The following is a 7,294-nucleotide window of genomic DNA, read 5'->3' as shown; positions in this document are numbered from 1 at the left end:
CTGTCATGAAGGTAAATTATCTTTTTGCACTGTTAGTGATATTTCATCCGTAGCCCGCGTCGACCTGTAAAATACATCATAAAATCTGCTGCTCTGCCCTGCAATCCCGAAAGCTGAAAGAAATAATTTTAGTTTACTACTACCTGTCCGCTTCTTTGCGGTATTATTGGTTTCATTTAATGCAGTTCGAATGCGCTGCGGCAGTGGCTCCTTCGTTCGTGGTGCAGCTCTGCACCACGAATAATATTTAAATAGCCGAAAATGTCTTAAAAGGATGGGATAAAATACCAGGCAAGCTTATTACAAATCATAATGCAAATTTTCACTTAGTAACTCTATTCAAAACATTTAGACAGATTAAATTCTTACACACCTTTAGAAATCAATGCCTAATGGCGTCCTTCTCTCAATCTTGACCAAAGAATGCTACACAAGCATACAATATAGCGTCACAGGCTCTTCCTACTCACGTAACTCCAAGAAGACGAAAGAGAAAATAATGCTCGGTCACTACTATTTATACTCGGTGTGGCATATTCTCATCTTTGTTTGATATTTAATAAGTATCGTCTGTGGCGGTTTCAGTACTCGCCGACACAGATATTATCTTTAAAAAATCGGTACATAATTCTATACAAGTGTAAAATATGACACATAGTGGTTTCTCTTTATTACATAAAGTTCACGCAACCATTGTCCACGCAATTACAGTCATCCAGTTCAATTATTCCTTTCTCTCTCTCTCTCTCTCTCTCTCTCTCTCTTTTTAACAACATACAGGGTGTCCCAGCTATCTTGTCCACCCAAAATATCTCTGGAACAAATAATAGCGATTGGAAAACGACTTTCATCGGTATCAATGTAGGGCTGGGGCCCATGAATGTACATATTTGGAAACATTCTAAAACGAAAGCATATGTGTTTTTTAACACAAACTTACGTTTTTTTAAACTTCGCGTCTTAATATCTCGGGATGTAATGGGAATATTGCGATGCAATCAACGCCATTGTGTATGTGCTTTGTCATGCTATGGACTGCTGGAGAAAAAATATAGGAGGTCCATTTAAAAAAACATAAGTTTGTGTTAAAAAAAGAAAGTCACAGCACAGCATCCCTAAAAAGTATTTCAGGGCTCTTTTCGTAGCAATATATGTTATCTCATCCATTTATCAATATATTAGTTGTTACGTGAGCAAAATCAAAGAGAGCGAAAACGCACATCTTTCGTCGCTTTCATACACCTTCGTCCTGCTCGCACAGTTCTGTTGTTACCGGTATGCTCGGCCACTCAAATAATTTTGAAACATTTTCGGTGTTCTATAAGACAAGCATGCATTAGAAAAAGATTCCAGCTCTGCACATACGTTCGTTATCGCCTCCTATCCATACACACCCACGTCACTAATGTTTCGAATCGATGGGAGACAAGGACTCTCAACCACGACAACCGAGATGAGTGGAAACGTCAAGCATTGTGAAATTTTGAAGGGCATATGACGTGGCCATCGACTCAGATTTTATCATCAACATGCCATTGGGATTATTTTTTTTTTTTAAGTTATCAGTCTTCTGACTGATTTGATGCGGCAGACCACGAATTTCTCTCCTGTGCCGAGCTCTTAGTCTCAGAGTAGAACTTGCAACCTATGTGGTCGATTATTTGCTGGATGTATTCCAATCTATATCTTCCTCTATAATTTTTACCTTCGACAGCTCCCTCTGGTTCAAATGGTTCAAAGGGCTCTGAGCACTATGGGACTTAACATCTGTGGTCATCAGTCCCCTAGAACTTAGAACTACTTAAACCTAACTAATCTATGGACATCACACACATCCACGCCCGAGGCAGGATTCGAACCTGCGACCGTAGTAGTCGCGCTGTTCCGGACTGAGCGCCTGAACCGCTAGACCACCGCGGCCGGCGCTCCCTCTGGTACCATGGAAGTTATCTGCTGATGTCTTACAAGATGTCCTATCATCCTGTCCCTTCTTCTTGTCAGTGTTTCCCATATATTTCTTTCCTCGCCGATTCTGCAGAGAAACTCTTCATTCCTTAACTTACAGCCATCTTATCTTTAACGTTCTTCTGTAGGTATAACCACATCTCAAATGCTTCAATTCCCTTCTGCCCTTTTTCCCACATTCCATGTTTCATTAAAATACAATGCTGTGCTCCAGACGTACATTATTAGAAAGGTCTTCCTCATATTACTGCTGTTTTTTTATACAAGTACTTCTCTTGGCCAGGAGTACAACACACGTTTATGCACACTATTGTATTCTGTTTGTTTTTGTACCTCAAGTATGTGTTGTTTTTGTGTTTTTTAGTTGCCAACTGAATGTTTCCACTGCCCTGTCTTTGACTACAACCTTTTTTACCCTGTCTTTGACCTACAACCTTTTTTTCTTTAAATTAGATTATTGTACGTGTGTAATTCTATTTAATTATGTTTCTGTGTATTTATGTACTCTGTAAGAGTAGAGAAGGAATAGAGATGGAGGGTTTTTTTTTAATAGGGGAGTGGGAAAACACGATGAGTGGACATAAGTATATAGCAGTGTGATGGTGTGTGAGTTTAGTGGAGAAGGTGAGGAGCGAGAAGTGAAACGAAACTGTGAGTGGGAGGAAGCGGTGGGTTGTGGGAAAGTGGGAGGGGGTGAATTGCTCACATTAACTTGTTCTCTGTCCTACCTACATATTCATAAAGAATCCTATTCCCGTTATATCATTTTCTGCTGCTGCTGATATTACCCTACGCTTGCCTGAGCAGAAATCATTTTCTCTCCATTTCACTTCACTTACCCCCCCCCCCCCCTCTTTCACCCTTTATGTAGATTGTAGATTAATCCTCTGAATTTCCGTTTTCAGGTTTTCTAGTTTACCTGCCCCGTTCAAGCTTCTGACATTCCACCCCCTATTCGTGGAACGTTACCCTTTCTTTGCTTATTCGTCTCATGACGCTATTCTGTCGTTGGTTATTCAGTTTTTCTGATGGTCGGCTCTCCTTTTGCTGTCCCGTCCCGGAGATCCGAATGGGGGACTATTCCGGAATTTTCCGTTGGAGAGATCGTCATGACACCTTTCCAATTACAGGCCACATGTTTCGTGTACACATATTATTTGTCTTTAATGAAGTGGTTTCTGTTGCTTTCTGCACCCTCATGCCGTTGATCATTGCTGATTCTTCTGACTCTAGGATTATTTTCCCACTCCAAGGGTGAGAGAGTGCCCTGAACCTCTGTCCGTTCCACCGCCCCCTTTGACAAGTCTGTTGGCTGAAAAGGGGCTGACTTCCTATGTCTCACTACTGACGATAGTTATTCAAAATCTAAGAGGTGGTGGGTGTCGAACCTGGGATCGAGGATGTTTTGATTACTATTCAAAGACGCTAACCCTAAGCAAATGCGAGTTTTCTATGACTGGCGCTTTCATATACGAGATACAGGCAAGTTTCGTTGTCAACAGATGATTCGAATTCAAGTAATCTGAGTGACAAATTTTTCAAAGAAGTTTTCCTAGAATACAAAAGCAGAAAATTGAAACTTCGTTTAAGAATATACTGGAGGCTGTTATTGCACCCAAACAGCAGTATGACAGTGAAACTATTGAAATTCACTGTAGAAATGAAAACAGTAACCCACAAAGCAACTAATATATGTTTATTACTAGAAATGGTTCGAAAGCTTACATCACTGTGAGGGTTTGTTGCAGGACTGAGAATATCCATTTCCGTCGAAGTAATTCTACATGATTTGTCTGTGTTAAATGACAACACAGATAGAGATTATACACGGAGATTGCAAACTAATCGACTTTGGCGAATAATTTTCGATGTAAACACCATTTAACATTGCACTCCATTAATTTAAATTAATATCTCCCGTCAGCTTATTTTCCACTCACTGAACGCCAGCTGCAGGCAATCATAAATTAATCAAAAGCAAGCGATTGAATGTGGTGTTCTCTCATGAGCTAAAGTTGACCAGTAACTTGCTGTTCACAGCAGTATCGCTTTAATATGAAACGCTGTCTCAGTATTTCCTCCTCCATAATCAATTTGTCTTCAAGTTAGAGTATACGTTTAAAGAAAATCATGAGTGGGTCCTAGTGTTTACAAAACGTGTAAAAGCACAAGATTACCCCTTAAAATGGTGAAAACTGGAACACAGCTGTTACGAAATAGATGCATATGTTTATCGCGTAACGTGTTTGCTCTTATATGATAAAAGTGTAAACTTCTGGCTTTTTTTTTTGCTCTATGTGCTTCAAAAGTACACACAAATTAATCAATTTCCTCTCGAGAACGCGGTAAACCGAGGTATTTCAATTGACCGCACTTCGTAGTTCACTGGCAGACGTTATCCGATATTTTAATTCGAGAGACAGTCATTGCTTTCGAAAATACAGGCGAGACGATTTTCACGTGATGGTTCACAGCACAAAATTTAACTACATTAAAATTCATACATAAAAGGTTCACTTCATTTTTCTGTATGACTAACTTTTTGCGCGTAGCGAGAGAGGGAACATGAAAATCCTGGACGTGGTTTTTGAAGGCCAGACTTAACACTGCGGGTTGCTTAAACCGGCGTTTGTAGGTGCAGCACAATTACCTTGTGTTTGAAATTAACAATATAGTACCATAAAAATGAATAAAAAATAAGTAGTTTTTGTTATATTTAGATAGTTTTTAAAACTATTTTTCAAATTGAATGCTTACAATAACTGTTCGCAACGCCAGATACCCTCTATGAGAAACAAAACAACATAAATATTAACACAAAAGAATAAATAGCACAGTATTATAAATGTTGTTACAGGCCTTTAAAATAGCAATTCGTGATTCATTTGTTGCAGTCTTCACATGCAAGTCTTTCGAGTTGACGCCACTTCGGCGATGATGGGGATTAAACGGTGATAAGGAAAACACAACACTCAATCCCTGAGCGGAGAAAATCTCCGACCCAGCCGGGAATCGAACGCGGGCCGTTAGGTATGACATTCCGTCGCGCTGCCCACTCAGTTACTAGGGGCGGACAACCTACCCAATGTAGGAGCAGCACTGCCCTCAGTCTTCCTCGAAAGACTTTCCGCAAATTAGACATTTTCTCTGAGACCTGCTCTCGATTCTTTCCCTGCGTGCATTGTGTAGCCGCCCTCCGTCGATCTGCTGTCGTCGACTTCCCTGACATAAGATATTGATGTTGTTGTCTACTGTATATATCCGACTTTTCGCTATATCTACATATCAGCTGGGGCAGCCACAAACATCCTCACTGTAACGGTGACTAAATTTCAGGTTTTCATAATAATAATTATTGCTGACTTTTTGCACAGTCGATCACCCTTCATTTGTTGCTGAGTGACCGAAGACGAGATAGTTAATAACGTCTCTGGATGTTAGTTATTATTTCAACTTACTATTTCTGACATTAGTACTTACCCGCATTGTTTCTAATTTTGTATTATTTCTGTCTGATTGGAAATGAAATTTTACATAGCTTTTAAGTCACAATTTACGCCTCATAACATTTTATTATCGAATCTTCCATCTTCCAGAGACACAGTTTGCGGCTTGCCTATGATTATCGTTGACCAACACACACGATAATATTGTGGAAATCATTTTAGTTTTTCTATTAACAACATTTAATGATAATTAAATGATCATGAATGATTGCGTTTTGTATATAGGAAAAAGAAGAGTTGATCCTATAATTACTCTCAGCAATTACGGCAGCTAAATTGTCCGTGATTTTTAAAGTTCGTCACTCAAAGTTATTATAGCAAGGACTATGGTCCATTACCATACTTCGATACCGTCATTCATACTTTATACGCTTTTACTTTTACAAGGTGTGTCCATTTCCGTTCTTATATTCAATTTAACGTCCCTTCGTATAGTCCACAGATCCTGTTATCGGTTATTCGGCATCTAATCGAGTTTAATACAGAGTGCTACTTTTTCTCGCGCACATAATTCCTCAGATATTCTTAGCCCGTGACCTTACTGCTAGGATCTATCTAGGCCTCAGTGTAATTTCAATGTAATCCTGACCCGTATAAATTAACTTTAGTCATTTTTCTTGCAGTTTAAAGAAGCGCCGTGATCCCTCCCGTAGCTTATCACATGGAAATGCCAGCTATATCGCACGCCGCAGCTACGTAGACTCATGCAGAACGCAGAAAACAAGGTAATAGGACTAACAATACCCGCGCATGGTTTATATAATAGAACTTAGAAGTATCTACGTTGAACCCTCTTTGATTCCCCTGAGGCGCTACGTTGCTGCGGGCGTTACTCTCGTTACTCTAATGAGAGATTATACATCGATAATTTTAATTAAAATTTTGTCAGTGCTATTAATTATTTCCGACAATATCTATCACCTGTCCCCAATATCATAATAAGCCCGATAATATTGTTCTCAATTAAAAGAGCCTTTGTAATTGTCGTTAATAAAGTCGACCTTTCGATTTGGTAGCTCCTGTCAACTTCCTTTCTTACTTGCTCCATTAGGAATACTCGTTTGTTTCTGTTTCTTGAGTAGCAATTCCTCTTCTCTACCAGGTATCATATGATAAAAAAAAAAAAGAAAAAAAAAAAAAAATGGTTCAAATGGCTCTGAGCACTATGGGACTTAACATCTATGGTCATCAGTCCCTTAGAACTACTTAAACCTAACTAACCTAAGGACATCACACAACACCCAATCATCACGAGGCAGAGAAAATCCCTGACCCCGCCGGAAATCGAACCCGGGAACCCGGGCGCAGCAAGCGAGAACGCTACCGCACGACCTCATATGATTCCAGATTGAAATTTTCACCCTGCACCGGAGTGTGCGCTGATATGAAACTTCCTAGCACATTAAAACTGAGTGCCGGACCGAGAATCGAACTCGAGAATGTCGTATGAACGCCGTGGTCCTCAGTATCTCATTCCTTGCACATCGCCCCCCTCCTTTAAGCGATCGCTCTCTTTAAATCATCAGTCATACGGGAGAGTTTCCAAGTCGCATTTCTGAAGTGTTTGAAGCTATAAGCTACAGCCATATCAATAGGTTTTGGAAGGGTTAGGCCTATATGGCTATTACCCAGTTGCGTCGCTGCCAAAAGCTGGTCACATTCATCACCGTCAAGGTGCCTCTTGTACAATTTTGGTATTCAATAAAAGGAGGAAATCAAATTAAGCGAAAATAATCTTAGAAAGTTTCTATAGTAAGATCGCATTAATACTTATTTATTTTCCACAACATATTTCGACAGACTTTGCTCTCGTCTTCTGGTAT

The sequence above is a fragment of the Schistocerca serialis genome, chromosome 2 (assembly GCF_023864345.2).
Source record: "Schistocerca serialis cubense isolate TAMUIC-IGC-003099 chromosome 2, iqSchSeri2.2, whole genome shotgun sequence".
NCBI lineage: Eukaryota > Metazoa > Arthropoda > Insecta > Orthoptera > Acrididae > Schistocerca > Schistocerca serialis.
The sequence above is the reverse complement of the archived record's forward strand: the minus strand, read 5'-3'. Positions refer to the sequence as shown.